The sequence below is a fragment of the Orcinus orca genome, chromosome 3 (genome assembly GCF_937001465.1).
Source record: "Orcinus orca chromosome 3, mOrcOrc1.1, whole genome shotgun sequence".
Lineage (NCBI taxonomy): Eukaryota > Metazoa > Chordata > Mammalia > Artiodactyla > Delphinidae > Orcinus > Orcinus orca.
The window spans coordinates 27,673,519-27,690,147 of record NC_064561.1 but is presented as its reverse complement, the minus strand read 5'-3'; positions in this window follow the sequence as shown (position 1 = coordinate 27,690,147).

The following is a 16,629-nucleotide window of genomic DNA, read 5'->3' as shown; positions in this document are numbered from 1 at the left end:
AAAGTGTATTATTGGTTTGTGGTTTGAGCTCAGTGACCAAGGCTGGTTATGACCCTTCCCAGAAGCTTCCACAGCTCTCGCCTCTCCCTTACCCTTGGCTTCCCATTTCTGAGCTAGCTGTTTATCTGTGACAAAACCTACTGACAAATGTCACAGCCCATCAGAGTCATTACTTCACAAAAGGTTCTTTTGAACCTCTAAATTAGGGATTTTCCTTCAATGTTGACCTTTCCATCTTTTCAAATGATTGTCATAGATATGGGCGTCACTTCCCCTTTCAGAAACCATGCTTAGCACATCAGGGAACACTCCTGCCATTGACCCTTGTACTTGGGAAATATAAATATCATCTCTTCCTTCCTTTTTTCCTTTCCTCCCTCCTCCTCTCCTTCCTTTGGTGAATCTTTACAGCTTCCCTGGGCGCAGAGCTGACTTCTGCTCAAGTGATAACTGGTCACAACCATTCCCAAATCAGGCACTCTATGTACAGAGCCCAGGCAAGGGACCCTGAAATCCACAGATACAACAGAAATCACCTCCCAGTTCTTATCTAATCAATACTCTCAGGTGTCACCTGTTGATCAGCAGTGACCAGGGACTTTAGTGTCCTAATATGGGACACAGGCGGCTCACAGTCTTTTGGATTTAAAAGACCTGCCCCATTTCTCTTTCCTTTAACCTGGTCCCACTGGTGATTGTTCCCTACATGGCAGTTCCACCCAGCATGGAATATTGGGGCTCTAAGTCTTTTTTTTAAAAAAATTGAAGTACAGTTGATTTATAATATATCAGTTTCAGATGTACAGCATAGTGATTCAGTATTTTTACAGATTATACTCCATTAGAAGTTACTACAAGATAAAGGCTGTAATTCCCCATGCTATACAATATATCCTTATTGCTTATCTATTTTGTACATAGTAGTTTGTATCTCTTAATCCCATTGGGACCTCTTAGTCTTTACAACCTCTCCAATGCCTTCTAAACTTCAACTCAGCCTAAATGCTAGGCGATCTTATAGTTTATTTATTTCATCCAATCATATGAGATGGAAGACAATTGACAGTTTTGCATATATCAAAATAACAATTTCATATGGTTCATTTTAATATTTTCAGAAATTATCCAAGGGATATAGAAGCATCATTAGAAAATTAGAAAATAGGGGAAAACGTAAAGAAAGGAAATATACAAATATTATCACTGGTAATATTTTGTTGTATAATCTTCCAATTATTTCCATGTGGTACATGCCCATATAGATATACATACACACAGATTTTGTAGAAATGGAATCTAACTACCTACACAAAATGTTGTAATCTAATTAACAATATATTGTGAGCAATTTCCCATGCCAATACATGCGCTTCTTTTTTTTTTTTTTTTTTTTTTTTGCGGTACGCGGACCTCTCACTGTCGTGGCCTCTCCCGTTGCGGAGCACAGGCTCCGGACGCACAGGCTCAGCGGCCATGACTCACGGGCCCAGCCGCTCCGCGGCATGGGGGATCTTCTTGGACCGGGGCACGAACCCGCATCCCCTGCATCGGCAGGTGGACTCTCAACCACTGCGCCACCAGGGAAGCCCCATGCACTCCTTTACCATTATTTTTAGTGGCTGCATCATTTTCTGTTGTGTGGTTGTACCACAATTAAACACAACCAATAATCCCAAGGATGAAGGGCAGCGCTCTGGAAATAGGAGAAGGATGGGGAGCATGGTCAGAGGAGCAGGGGACCACGGTGGTGTGACGTTACTGGCACCACAGCTGGAAAGACTTTTGAGGTGCTTTACACTGTGAGAGGCCCTGGAGGGGTTTGGATGGATGAGAAACAGCCTCTGGCTCTGGAGAGGGGACCATTGGAAGCCTTATAAGAGGCTGGAATTCATAGTCATTTGTTCATTCACTCAATAAATATTTATTGAACTTCTACATTGTGCCAGATGTTCTCATGGGGATACCACAGTGAACAAGATAGACACAGCTCTGCTTTCAAGGAGTTTGTATTGTAGGCTGGGGGAGGGGTGGAGATCATAAATAAATAAAATAACTGCACATTGAGAAAAGTGCTAGGAAGGAAAATGAGCAAGGGGATGTGATGAAACATACAGAGGTGCTGGAAGTGGGCTTATAATCTCAGATAGGTTGATCAGGTATGACATCCCTGAGAAGGGGATATTTGAGCTGCGGATACGAGTGAGTCAGGGGAAGAAAGTTCTAGGCAGAAGAACCAGAAAGTGAAAAAGGCCAAGTGGAGTCACTAAACACAACCCATGGTTTGAAACACTTTATTCATTCATGTGTTCATCCAACCTGGGTTGTATTCCTCCTCTGTTATAGATAAGAATGGGGAATTCAGATACTATTCGTCCCTCGAGGGAGAGAGCCATCCATTCACTTCATTTATTTACTCATTCATTCATTGATTCAAACACTTTCTGAGTACTTGTTATGGGCCAGATCTTATTCAGTAAAAAAAGAAACAAAGATGAGTAAGAATTAGTTCTTTTTCTCCAGGTCTTTCTGGGCAAGAGAAAGGAGCAGGGAAAGGGAGCAGTCAGAGAGAAGAGGTGGCCAGTTCAGGGTCCCACAGCTGGCAAGCATCAGAGACGGGACTAGAAGGATGTGTCCTGATTCCTAACCAGCGTTTTGTCTGCCATGTTTTCCTGTGACCCCTACCCTTCTATATCAGTCTACCTTCCATGGATAATGGATTGGCCTACCTTCCAAGAATAGACAAATCCAATTTGTCTATTCGAAGTTTATGCATACAACTTCCCCAAATCCACACCTGGAAAAAGCATTAAGCATTTATATCATTACAGGCCCTAAGATTAAGTCTCTAAATGGTTCTGTTTACAGTCTTCTCATGTTCACTGGATGTCATAAAAGTGGCTCAGCACAAACAGGGAGCCATCGCCTTTAACAACTGGGTGTTAATGACTACACTTGCCAGCAGAGCTGTGTCTGGGTACCCCCCAAATATCAAACTGGAAGTCCTTGTTGGGTTGGTTGCAAGTGTGATGGGGCCAGGTGGTCAGTGAGTATGGGGTCCCATCCACACTTGGGGTGACCAGGGAGAGCCAGCAGGAAATGTAATTGGCCAATGGAAGATTCAGAAATGTGAATAAAAAGAACTTCAGGACATATATCCTCACACGTTATCATTTGACTACGGAAAGACCCTTGATCTGGAATACCTTGACCTGAATTTGAATCCTACTTCTGCCTCTTGTAGCCTGGGTGACCTTGGGCATTTCACTTAACCTCTTGGAGTCTCTGTTTCATCGTTGTAGAATAGGCCTGTGGCAAACACTGCTAGTAGCCCACTGAATAGCTATTACCCCCATCTGCCTTGCTATCAGAGCCCTGGGGTCCATCCACGTGGCAGTGTGCTTACTATGGGGATACATCACATTTGGTCTAAGCTAGTGATTGGTTGAGGAGCTGGCATGTGACCAAGTTCTGACCAATAGGAAGTCTGGTTGAAGGTTTATGCAAAACATTTTCCTTCCTTTTCTTTCTTGCCTTGAGTTCCTTTACGCAAAGAAAGATGTGCTAGTGGTAGCTGAAGCAATCATCTTACAGCCATGAGATGATGAGCCTATAAATAAAAGCCCATGCACTGGGGATAAACAGGGGGAGGACAGAAAGCTCCTGATGATAACACTTATCTGTTGCATTTGGTACGCCTTTTTGCAGGAGGTAATGAAGTCATTTTTAGTCTTTGGGTGCTCTGTTACTGGCACCTGAAGCATTTCTAACATAAGAGATAATGACAGCTATTTTCTAGAGCTCCTGGGGGAATTAAATGATATATTGTATGTACTGTTCTTGGCATATTGTCGTCACTCTCTTCACAGATCCTCTCTCTATATAGTGTGATCTCTTACTCAAGCCTTGAGAAAGCCACCTTGGAAGAGAGTGACATGTTGGTAGTGACATTTGCAAGATAGTTGATGGCCTCTTGAAATACTCAGAGGGCAATAATATAGTAAGATACAATTCAGAATAATTGTCAGCGTGTGCCGCCATTTGACCTGTCAGAACCCACCTCTTTGATGGAACATTTATCAAACAGATATGTAACGCAGAGGGAGTCTTTTAATAGAGGTTTTCACAAGTGTGTTGTCATCATTCGTTCTAGTATCCAGTGTATCCAAGGGAGCTAAGTCAGTAAATACTATTTCACCCACCTTGGTTCAGGAGTGGCCATGTGGAACCATTCTGGCCAATTAGATGGGAGAGAAATCTGCTGTAAGCTCTGCAGAAGAGTTTCCTCTCTTCTAAGAGAAAAAGCCACAGAAAGTGAGGGTCTCCCACTTTTCCCTGATGCTGTGGTATCTGGTTGAGACATTTGGAATCACTGTGGCCCTGTTATTACCCTGCTGAGGATAAAACCAACACGGAGACGCAGAGGATGTCTGGAAGGAGTCCACTCTTTGATGGCAACACTGAGTTGCTAAGCTAGCCAGTCCTGGAAACTGCCCTGCACCTGGACTTTCATGAGCTAAACATGAACTAAATATTTACTTATGGTTTATGAGTTGAGGTTTTGGGGTTTTGTTGCTGAAAGCATCCTGCCTGATACTCTGAGTTTACTTAAGAAATTTCGGTTTATGCAAAGAAAACCCAGATGTACACCCAATTTTATGGAGCCAAGCTCTTGCAGGAAGTGAGGTGGGGCTTTGGTGAGGAAGGTCCTGCTACACTGATGGTTATGGATTGGCCAAGAGGCACCTCTGCGCCCCTGCTGGCAAGAGAGTTCAGCTCTGTTGAAGCCGCAAATTGGTAAAGGAATCGAGGTATTAGTCAGGGTTCTCCAGCAAAACAGGAGAGAGAGAGAGATTTACTTTAAGGAACTGGCTCACACAATTGGAGAGTTGGCAAGTCCAAAATCTGCAGAGTGGGCTGGCAAATGGCAGAACAAGGGAAAAGCTGACATTATAGTTCAAATCCGAAGGCCATCAGTTAGGCTTAAGTCCCAGAAGAGAGCCAGTGTTGCAGTTCAAATATGAAGGCCAGGGCTTCCCTGGCGGTGCAGTGGTTGAGAGTCCGCCTGCCGATGCAGGGGACATGGGTTCATGCCCCGGTCTGGGAAGATCCCACATGCCACGGAGCGGCTGGGCCCGTGAGCCATGGCCGCTGAGCCTGCGTGTCCGGAGCCTGTGCTCTGCAACGGGAGAGGCCACAACAGGGAGAGGCCCGCGTACCGCAAAAAACACCCCCCCCCAAAAATATATATGTATATATATGAAGGCCATTTGCTGCAGAATTTCCTCTTGCTCAGGCGAAGTCAGTCTTTCTGTTCTATTTAGGTCTTCAACTGATTGGATGAGGCCCACCCACACCGTGGAGGTCAATTTGCTTTGCTGAGGGTTCACTGACTTAAAATGTTAACCTCATTCAAAAACATCCTTGCAGGTACATCCAGAATAATGTTTGACCACATATCTCGGCACTGTGACCAAGCCAAGCTGACACATAAAAGTAACCATCACATCTACTATAATAACAATAGTGGACTCGACAGGCACTCAGCAGACAGATGCTCAAAGATGCACTTGGTTAAGGCTGTGTAGCTCTCCCCTGGCCAACAGGCGGTAACAGGTGCCCCACCTGCAGTCCCTCCCTGCTCCTAGCATTCTTTGCTCTGATTGTGTCCCCGTTTGAAACTTTCAGTGCCTTCCATTCCATCTACAAACAGAATGGAGAGCAGGCCTCTGAACCTGAAATGTGTGGCCCTCTGTGAATAAGGATCCTGCTTCTTTCCATATGCAGGTCCCACTGTCCTTCTCCCAAAACGCCTCCTCATTTTCCTCCCTCATTCTGTCCCCTTGGTTCATATTGTCTCCTTCGTCAGCAGCAGTGGATCTCAATGCTGATTACACATCGAATTCCCAGGGAGCTATAAAAAATACAGATGCCTCGATCCCCACCCCAGTCAATTGAATCAGACTGTCTGGGAGTAAGGCGTGGAGTCTGTATTTTAAAAGTGCCCTGGGGTGACCCCAAGGAACTCTGCTCTGTATTGTCTCCTTCCCTTCCTGGGGAAATACTATCATTATTAATGGACCCTTCACCAGCCCCTCCTCCAGGCTGTCTTCCATGGCCAGCCCCCTCAAAGCCACCTCTAAGCCCCATGGCTCCCTGAACTGCCCTTAGAGCCCTCAGTTCACTCGACATTGTATTGGGCTCTCCTGAGTCTTGTACCCCTAGAGGCCATAAGTCCCAGGAGGGCAGGGTCCACCTCGGATGCTCCAGTGTGACCTACTGTGTACCATACTTTGTCATACTCTGTGCCACTGTGCACTCTGCTCCCTCTCCTGGGGTGTTTACTCCCCTCCTGTCCACCTGATGAACTCCTCTTCAACCTTCAGAGCCTTACTCAGACATCATCTCCCTGAGGACGTCTTTCCTGACCCTGCCGGCAGAGCAAAGCACAGCCTCCTCCGTCCTCACTTGCTTCTGTTCCTCTCCTCCCCTCCCCCATGGTGAGTGCACCTAAAATAGTCCTCAGGATACACTGCAGGTGCTCAGTGAATCCACTGACGTTGGTTAAATGGATTTGCATTTGCAGTGAGTGCCCACCAATACCAGTCAACCTGCATCTAACTACTCCTCTCTACCTCAACCCACAGTTAACAGCAAACCAGGTCTGCTGGATTCAACTTGAAAGAAACATTTAAGGAAGGAAGGAAGGCAGGAAAGGGAAGGGAAAAAGGGGGAAAGAAGGAAGAAAATTATAAAAACAAAAATCTCTATTTAGAGAGAGATGGTTTTGGGGTAAGCTGTTGTGAAAAGAGTGGCAAAGAGAGAGAGGTTCAGCCAATGTGTTCCTTTTCCCACTAAGTCCCCAACCCAAATCCCCCAAAGAAAATAAGTGCTCAGAGATAAACACATCTCCAAGGGAAGTGTCTTTTCCCCTACCCAGGAACGTTGTGGGAAGGATTCTAGAGAAGGGAAAATGGGTCCCAAATGGCTGAGTCATTTGACATACGACAAGCAGATGGTCAGGGCCCGCTGGGGAAGGAGCCTACATCGCCCCGGCTCATCTCTGCGAGGACCAGGGTCACCGCTGAGATCCTTGCACACCTCCCCCGCCTCAGCCCTGCTCAGTTTGCAGGGCTGCCTTGGAGGCGCCATGGACCTTCGCTCCAAAGTCACAGAGCCAGGCTACAGATGAACCGGATCCTGAGCCGGGCCAGGGCCACGCCCCAGACTGGGAACCGAGCTGCGTTCCAGCCTCTGTCCTGCTTGGCTGACGTGATTCCGCCTTCGCCCCCAAGTCTGGCCAGGCCCCGGGTGGAGCTGGAGCTGGGAAAGTCCTGAGGAGAGAGTCACCGGTGCAGGCCAGTCTGAAAAGTCGGGATTGCCATCCCCATTTCATAGATAAGGAAACCGAGGTTTATGGAGCACAAGAGACTCACCAAAGATCACACAGGCAGGAAGAGACCGGGCTGAATGGGAGCCCCGGGCTGTTGGCTTCTAAAGGCTGCCTTTTCCTTCTCTGCCACTGTAATATCTATGGTGGTGGCAGGTAATACTCTTCTTTTGTTCCTGAGTGACACTGTTGAATTATTTTTAAGAAAAAAAGCAAAAAACCGAACTCTGCTCTACTCAAACTGAGCTCAAATGCAGCCACCAAGAGGGCAGAAGTCTTCCCTTTAAGAGTCGTTGGGTATTGACTGAGCCTAGATCCCCACCAGGCCCTGTGCAGGGCACTTGGGAGAGCACAGAGCATAAGACAGACATGAAACCTGTCTTCATCTATCCCACGGTCTAGGTCTGGCTTCCATCTGACCCCCGTCAAGCTGACACTTGGCTCTGGTAGCATGACATCCATGGCTCTCGAGTCCCGTGCACTTGACCTAATGTCTTGAGTTGTTGGTCCTAAGCAGGGCCACACCAGGAAGGGCAGTGCAGAAAAAAAGGAAGAACAGATAGTTAACCAGACAGAACATGCAGGGACGTGGTGACTAGGAGCTTTCATAAAAGAAGGGGGCTGAGGGGAGGAGGGAATGTATATTTAGAAGCAAAGAGTCTGACCAACTTAGTGGAGAGAAAGGAGAAAAAAACCCCAAATCCCTGCAGTAACCTGTTTGCAGGAGCTGCCTAATTTAGCAGAAAATCACACACACTGGTCCTGGCACAGGCTGAAGGAAGGTATTTCCTCCCCAGCTTGGGTCAAATTTCATTCATAGGTACCGTCTAAAATTAGACCCTCTGCTTTCATTCTGGTCCAGACTCCCTGCCTAGCGTAATATTTGGGAGAAACAGGCACTCCATTAAAAGTGTGCCTTCCTCCCAGTGGCCCCTGGCCTGGGAAGGGCTGGGCCCTGTCCTCAGCTGGCGGCCGCTGCGGCTCATAAACCCGGGTCTAAATTCAAAGCATCCGCTCCGACTGGTGACCTCTGGTTCCCAGGCAAACCCATGCCTCCTCCTCCAGCTCACACCCAAGACCTGGTCAGATCACTGGGAGGGACCCATTTTAGGTCTGAGACCTTCTGTCTGAGCGTGACTCTCCAGAGAGGGAAGATGGCCTGGGAAGAGGAGCTTGTCACCCTTGGCCATGTGCTGGGGCTTCTTGCTGGGACACGTCCTACTGTTCCCCTCTTTTCTGGACTCAAGGAACCTGCCATCCAGGCCTTTCAGTCTTGGACAAAAATAGTTTTATTGTTACTGTTATTCTCCACATTAATATAACATTGAGGAAGGACTTGGTGGAATCAGCACCATGTTTGGACCAATTCATTCATTCAGTGAATGTTTACTGAGCACTTTGTATTTGGAGTCTTTTGGTTGTGAGTAACAGAAAAGAGAAGGACACCTTGGGCGCACCTGGCCTCCAAGAGCTGGACATGTGCCAGGGATGGGCTGGACTCACAGCCTGGGCCTGGTGGTGGGGAAACCCAGCACCTCTACTTCTCTTCCAGCAACAGTGTCAACTCTTCTATCACTGCCTGTTGACCTTTCTGCTGCTCAGACCATGTGGCAGAACGTGGCTCCTTTTGCATATGGTCTCAGTTCCAGTCATCTGCACAGAGACTCCTCTTTCTGGGTTTCAATTCCAAAGTCCGAGGGAAGGTTTCTGATTGGCTTAGCTTGTACCAGGTGCCCACCCCTCAACCAATCAACAGCAGCCAGGGAAGGGTCATTTACTAGCATGGTGGATTCTGCTGCAACCATGTGAATGGCACGAGGAAGAGACATTCCCAGAAGTAAAGAGACAGTTTTAACCCTTTGCAGCTGCTGCTCTGCAAGTGGCCTGTGAAAACACAGAAAAGGACCTTGGCCCAGGCACAGCAAGTTAAGGAAGGCTTTCTGAAAGCCTCTATGCTGGGTGAGTGAGATTTAGCCAGGATGTGAGAAGGAAGAGTGGAGAAGGTTGTTCAGAGAATGGCACAGGCAAAGACATCAAGGCAAAACCCAGGTCCCCCGGGGTAGAAGTCCTGGCACCACCAGTCTCCAGCTGTGCTGAACTCAGGCAAGTTATGTTGCTTTCTGAGCCTCCGTTTCCTCATCTGTAAATGGGAATCCTAACACCTTCCTCCAGGAGTTATGCGGATTGAATGAGACTATGTCCACAGTAGCACCTGGCATGTGGGTAGCTCAGCGTGTGTCAGTTGACTCTGTTCACCCTGGGTGCAGGGGTCCCCTCTGGGCAGGTGATGTCCCACAGGCGGTCCCTTCTCACCTTTAGTCTCAGCTCAGCCATCACAGGGCATCATCACAGAAACCCTCCCTGACCTGCCTTCAAAGTGGGCTTGCCTTTAACTCCTAATATATCATCTTATTTCCCTCCTAGAACTTTTCTCAATTTGCAGTTATTTGGTTTGTCTTTTTTTAAAAAATTGAACTATATTTGACATATAACATTGTGTAACTTTAAGGTGTACAATATGTTGATTTGATACATTTCTTTATTGCAATATGATCACCACCGTAGCGTTAGTTAAGACCTCGACCACACAGCATAATCATCATTTCTTTTTAGTGGTTGGAATAATGAAGATCTAGTCTCTTAGCAAGTTTGATGCTTCCAACACAATAGTGTTGTCTATGTTCACTCTACTGTGCATGAGATCTCTAGGACTTATTTACTACTCGTCGCAAGTTTGTAAACCACATCTTTCCTATTGTCTTCTCATTTATAACCTGGTTTTGCTTGAGGCTGAAAGGGCCATGAAGGCAAGGACGGTGCCTGTTTTGTTCTCTGATGTACCCTCATGATACGTAGGGTGCCTGGCACCCAGTAGGTGCTCTCAGTGTCTGCTGTATCAATGAATGAGAGGATGCAGACATGTAGAAAAGAGATCTTGTCGGTCTCACAGGGGAGGGTTGGATTTCTCAGACAATCTCTGGCTGAGAGCTCCCTCAACAAAGTCACTTGACGGCTACATGAGTCCTGAGGCCCCTGAAGAGAACCCCTCCCACACCCTAGTTCAAAGGCTTTGGTGCTCCAGGCCATCACGCAGACCTACAGTACCTGGAAAACTCAGGTGGACTCCCAACCATCCTATTCTCTGAGACTCCTCCAACCAGGCTTTTTTTTTTTTTTTTTTTGCGGTACGCGGGCCTCTCACTGTTGTGGCCTCTCCCGTTGCAGAGCACAGGCTCCGGATGTGCAGGCTCAGTGGCCATGGCTCACGGGCCCAGCCGCTCCGCGGCATGTGGAATCTTCCCAAACCGGGGCACGAACCCGTGTCCTCTGCATCGGCAGGCAGACTCTCAACCACTGCGCCACCAGGGAAGCCCCAACCAGGCCTTTTAAGTTGGGAGGTGGAATGGGCTTGGGCCTGGGGCTCTAGCTCTGGACCCGGACTCCCTGGGACTTGCCCTGGGAGAGATTTCTCCTCAGGGCCTGAGCAGAGGCTTCTCACCCTCCCCATCTTACTCGTTCTAGGGGTGATGAGCTCCATCCGACACAGGAGCTGAGAAGGATAAGAGCAGGGCCTGGTCCAGGTGGCCCCCCAGCAGCAGCACTGGGGCGTGTCTTGGGATCAGCCCCTGCGCAAAGGCTGACCCCACTTCCCATCATTTTCTCCCCCATCCTTGGCCATTCTCCCCCCTCACTGACCTCCTGCAACTTCCTAGAAACTCTCCCCTGTCTCCCTTCTTGTCTTAGCTTGGCTTCCCACTACAAACCTTGAAATGCGGATGTGAGTCCAAGTAGTCATTTGGAAAGTGATGCTCAAAAGTGCTGACAAGGGGAACGGGGCCATGAGACAGGCAGGGTTAGGGGACCCATACTGGGTGCATTAACAGCGAGGGTTCTATCCTGCTCCTGCCCTGCGAGACGGTGTCGAACACTTGCCCAGCCCACCAGAGGGGCGGGAGCCATTTGTTGAGGGGTCCTGTGATGAGTGTTAACTCCCCAGCCCTGCGGCCTGGGCTGTCTGTAGGGAGCCTCAGTCGACTTGTAGGAACTTCTGGTCCGTCCTCTATGGGTCAACGTGCAGGGGAATGGTGAGTGCCGAGGGCTTATGGGCAGGGGCATCTGCTACCCCGCCCATCACCCCAGCCCTCTGGGTGGCCTCTCCCACCACCCCCAGGGCTCCCAGTGATTGTGCACTGCCCCCTCACCCCAAGGACCTCTCATGCATCCCTGATGGTTGACTTTGCACTGGTCCATCAACCCTGGAAGAATTAATTGCCCACCCTACCCCCACCCCAACCAGGACCCTTTCTTTATGTCCCCATTTAACCTCCCAATGACCCCTGTTCCCTTTGCTCAACACTTTCCCCTGCCTCCTGTCCAGGAACTTGGAGATGTGACCAGGACTGGGCGAGATGTTACCTCCCTGAAGCAGCAGGAGGGTGGGGGAGGGTGGGTCCGCTTCCTGAACGTCTCCTCCTGGGATCTTCTGTGTCCGATGGAGTGAGTCACGTCCTCCGCCTCTCCCCAACCTGGCCTCTCTCCTCGTCTCTCAGAGAGGCGCTGGCCCTTCCTTCTTCCTCCTGTTTCCCCATTGAGAGAAAAGGATCTGCTGAGACTCCGGGTGGCCCAGGGTACAATGAAGTTCAGCCCGGATGATCCAATCGGCCCTACGGCTGGGCTCAACGGTCTAGCCCCTCCTTAGGCAGGAACACAGCCTCTGGTTCTCTAGGGGACTCGCCAAGTCCTTGAAGCGTCAGGTGGGGCCCTGGACGAGGGAGGAGAACATGCAGCTACAGCCCTGCTCTGAGGAAAAAGTCTATTTTACAGGTGAGAAAACGGAGGCTCAGAGAAGGCAAACTACTCACCCCAGACCCCAGAGCTGGCCAGTGTCCGATGCCAAAGCCCAGTGTTCTAATTTGCAGAATCACTGTGTGTCCAGGCCTGTGCCATTCCTTATGAGAGGTGCAAAGAGGAGTACCCCATGGACCCCCCAGGGAGCCCGGGGCAGAGCTGGGAAATGAGGCTGGCCTCTGCCCGCCATCTTCGCGGCCTGGCCCTCTGCTCTCCACTCCTGCCCTCTGTGATCCGCTTGCCACAGAGCAGCCAGGGGGAGCTTAAAAAAAATGTTCTGATCATGTCACTCCCGTTTACAACCTTCCAATGGCTTCCAACAGCTCTGAGAATGAAATCAGAACTTTCCCCAAGGGCCCGTGCGGCCTCCTTCTCCAATCTCACCTGGACCCTCCACCTTACTCACTGCTCCCCGACTCGAGTCCCCTGGCTGTCCCCAGATACCCCAAGTTCCTCTGCGGTAGTAGGCATCTCTGCTAAAAGCTCATCACCCCTGTCATCCGGAACAGCCTGTCCTGACCCTGCAGTTGGAAATATCTTCTAGTCTTACTGCTAGGTCATCTGATTGTATTTTCTCACCCCCTGATGTATTTCCTCATTTACTCGATGATTTACTTGTATATTGTCTCTCCCCTGCTAGAACGTGGGCTCCGTTAGGGCAGGTACTTGTCTGACCACCTCACTGCTTTATTCCTAGTGTCCCAAGGGTGTTTGGCACATAGGTGGGGCCTCTAGTCAACAGGCATTTGTTGAACGACAGACACTCCATTTCCAGATCTTGAGCACAGCGCTTGGATTTGGTCTGCTCTACTGGGCAGCACTGAATGCGGGTACACACACAGGGAGACACACACACACACACACACACGCACACACACACACACACACACACGGCTCCAGGAGTGCACGCAGACCCTGGCCATGGCTCCAGCTTCCCCTACTTTCAGATCCAGGGACGACTTGGAATTTGGGATGTGTCATCATCGTTGTTAACACGCCACGTCTGGCGTCTCAGGACCACTCACGTAGCGTCCCGCCAGCCGGCCTTCTTTGCCCTCTCAGTCTGTCTTCCTACATGGGAACAAGGCATGTCCTCGGCCTCGCAGGCAGATCTGGCTGAGCTTCCCTGGTTAGTGGCCTCAATGGTCATGAAACCCACTCACCTTTATGAACATCTTTGACAGCCTTTTTGGAAGTGTCCTTCTGGATATCGTCGTGAGTCTCTGCTTCTGTCTCTTTCAGTGCCTCTACCTGTCTGTATATTTCAGTCTCTCTCTTTCCCATTATTTTATTATAAAAGTGACCCTCAATCCAAGAGTCTATTCCCCCTAAAGAGAAGCAGCTGGACATGACCCAAGTGTCCGCGTTTCCCTCCCCATCTAATTCTAATCGCTCATTCGTAGGCCAACTGCTGAATCTCTCGCTCTCTCTTCGTCTGTCTCTTTCTCTCCCGCTCTTCTCTCTCTCCTCCAACCTCCGCTCACCCCCACCCCCCAACACAAACACACATTATATACCCGTACCAAACATTCATTCTCAGGGACAGTTCTGTGTTCTCCAAGGAGATCAAATTTAAAATGCATGCAGTGGTCAGAAAATGACCTCCGTGAGTTCAGTGCGCCAGTTACAGGATGATAACTCCACAGCTTCTGTGTTGGGAGATGCAGGTGACTGTGGACAGGGCAGGCTGGCTAGCACGTGACCTACCCTGGGGGGAGCCCTCCACGCAGCTCTGGCCAAGCATTGCTGTAGGGATGGGGGCTCACTGTGGTCACGTCTTCTCACGCTTCAAAAGAGGCCAGAAAATCATTTTAACTTTTAAAAAATCTGAACTCTTTCATTCAAAAATGTGGATAAATCCAAATGTATACACTCTATGAGCACAACATAACATGTCTGCCTGCACTGAGCCCTGGACTGCTAGTCTAAGACTTCTGCGTGAAATCTGTAAGATGTAAGAGGAAGTGTGTGTGTGTGTGTGTGTGTGTGTGTGTGTGTGTGTGTTTGGTAGGATGATGAAGCTCTCTCCTTCAGGTACAAATGGAGCATAGTTTCTGATCCAATTGTAATAACCTATATTATCCCCTTACATTTACGTTATCCCCAACTATTTCCCTATTTTTCGACATTGAAATTATTTCAAGGTTTTTATTACCACTGTGCTGAGATGGACTTCCTTAAAGTTGGTTCTTTACATTCATCCATCTTTGTACACACATCTGTCACAGACCTGGACTGTAAAGTTCTGTTTCTAAGATTGTCTTCTTTAAGAACTTCTAAAACAAAAAACATCTTATTTTTCTTTGTATGCCTATTGCCTGACTCTCTTCCTGGATCATAGAAGGCATTCAGTAAATGTTTGGTGAATGAAGAAACAGGGTCAGAAAAGAAGGAAAGTCAGCTTTACTATGCATCAAGGGAAAGTTCAGTGATTTTATAAAGTTGAGTCCTGGTAATGAAAGTACATTTAACCAGCAAGACATAGACCCATTTTTCTGCTAATGTCACACTATATCATTAAATCACTTCCCTCTACCCTTAATTCTACCCAACTCCCCATCCACACACCTGAAGTTTGTATCATGGAACACAGAAGACAATTCACATTTCCCTGGAGTAATGATTATGATCGAATTCTCAAACCTGGGGTTTGGCCTTTATTATTATTATTTTTAATTTAGTTACTTATTTTATTTTTGACTGTGTTGGGTCTTCGTTGCTGCGCACAGGCTTCTCTGTAGTTGTGGCGAGTTGGGGCTACTCTTCGTTGTGGTGCGCGGGCTTCTCATTGCAGTGGCTTCTCTTGTTGCAGAGCATGGGCTCTAGGCGTGCGGGCTCAGTAGTTGTGGCTCGTGGGCTCTAGAGCGCAGGCTCAGTAGTTGTGGCACAAGGGCTTAGTTGCTCCGCAGCATGAGGGATCTTCTCGGACCAGGGCTCGAACCCATGTCCCCTGCATTGGCAGGCAGATTCTTAACCACTGTGCCACCAGGGAAGCCCTGGCCTTTATTTTTTTAACTCAAATGAAAACCAATTTGAGCCCTCAAATGACAGATGGGCAGGAAGCCCAAGGTCTGCCTCTTGGGTACCTCCCTCTGCTTGAATTGCCCATGATCTCCAGGGGTTTATACAGTCAGGAATAAAAGTCAGCCAGCTGGTAATAAATCTTGCCCTCGCACAGCTCTGAGAGCGAGGACCTCCTTAACTTTTTACCCTGGCAGCTTGCTTGCCTCACCTTAGTCCCAACACTCAAAAGGCAAAAAGCCATTCCCAGGTACAACCCCAGTTTATCTAAGGAGGGAATTTCTCTCCCGGTGACTGCAATGTGTCATAGATGTTTCCTTGGTTCCCACAAAGGCTTGCCTCTTTGGGCCTCTTTTTCTTGTGTTTGAATGTCAAGGCCGATGGGAAAGGGAATAATCAGCAATCAGTTTCTGTGTCCATCTAATCCTCTCCAATATGAATAAGAGAAGGCTATTCTGTCCCGTTCCCGTATAGGGGAAAGGGAAAATCCCAAAGTTAGAAATGTGGAAGTGGCATGTTTTCCTTCAGGGCTGACTTGCTAATGGGTATGAGGTTTCTGTCTGGGGTGATGAAAATGTTCGGGAATTAGATAGTGGCGATGGTGGCACAACCTTATGAGTATATTCAAAACCACTGAACTGCACACTTCTGATAGGGTGAATTTTATGGTATGTGAATTACATTTTAATTAAAAAATTTTTTTAAAAACATGAGTTAAATTATTTGCCTCTGCCCTCTGCCAGCTGTGCTCTGCTGGCCCTGGGACTTGGATCTCTCGCTGCTAAGTTGTTCCTCCCTGAATCTGGACTGGAGGCTCACTGGGTAGAGGTTCTGGCCAGGGCTGGCCCAGGGAGCCTCTGTGAGCCATAGGCCACTCTTGCTGAAGGGTAGATTTATGGCCTGGAAGTTCCCAGGGTAACAATGAGTGTGGGTGAGGCCAGTAGACAGAGGCTGCTACATGGGTAACAAGGGACTGGAAGTGAGAATGTTTTCTTTCCTAACTCCAGGAGAGAAAAGGGGTGGGGTCATCTCAAATGAAGAAGGAAACGATTCCCGTATTCTCAATTTAGTAGCTGAAAAAGATCATTGAAATGATTTTAAGTGACAGAATGGAAGTTACTCTTTTTATAATTGGGGTCCTTCTTGATCTATATTTGATTTTTAAAATATATTAGTTCAGAATAATTTTGGCTTTGTTATCACTTTAAACTGAAACCCTTGAATCTCCTGGATCAATTACCACACTGGCCCACTGTCACACATGGAAGCTCTTCTCCCTTACCCCTTCTCTAGGGACTGGGGGTAGAGTGAGCGGTCTTATTCTACAGGTGGGCAGGGTTCATTTTTGTATTCTCTAGTTAGGAGAGGAGAAG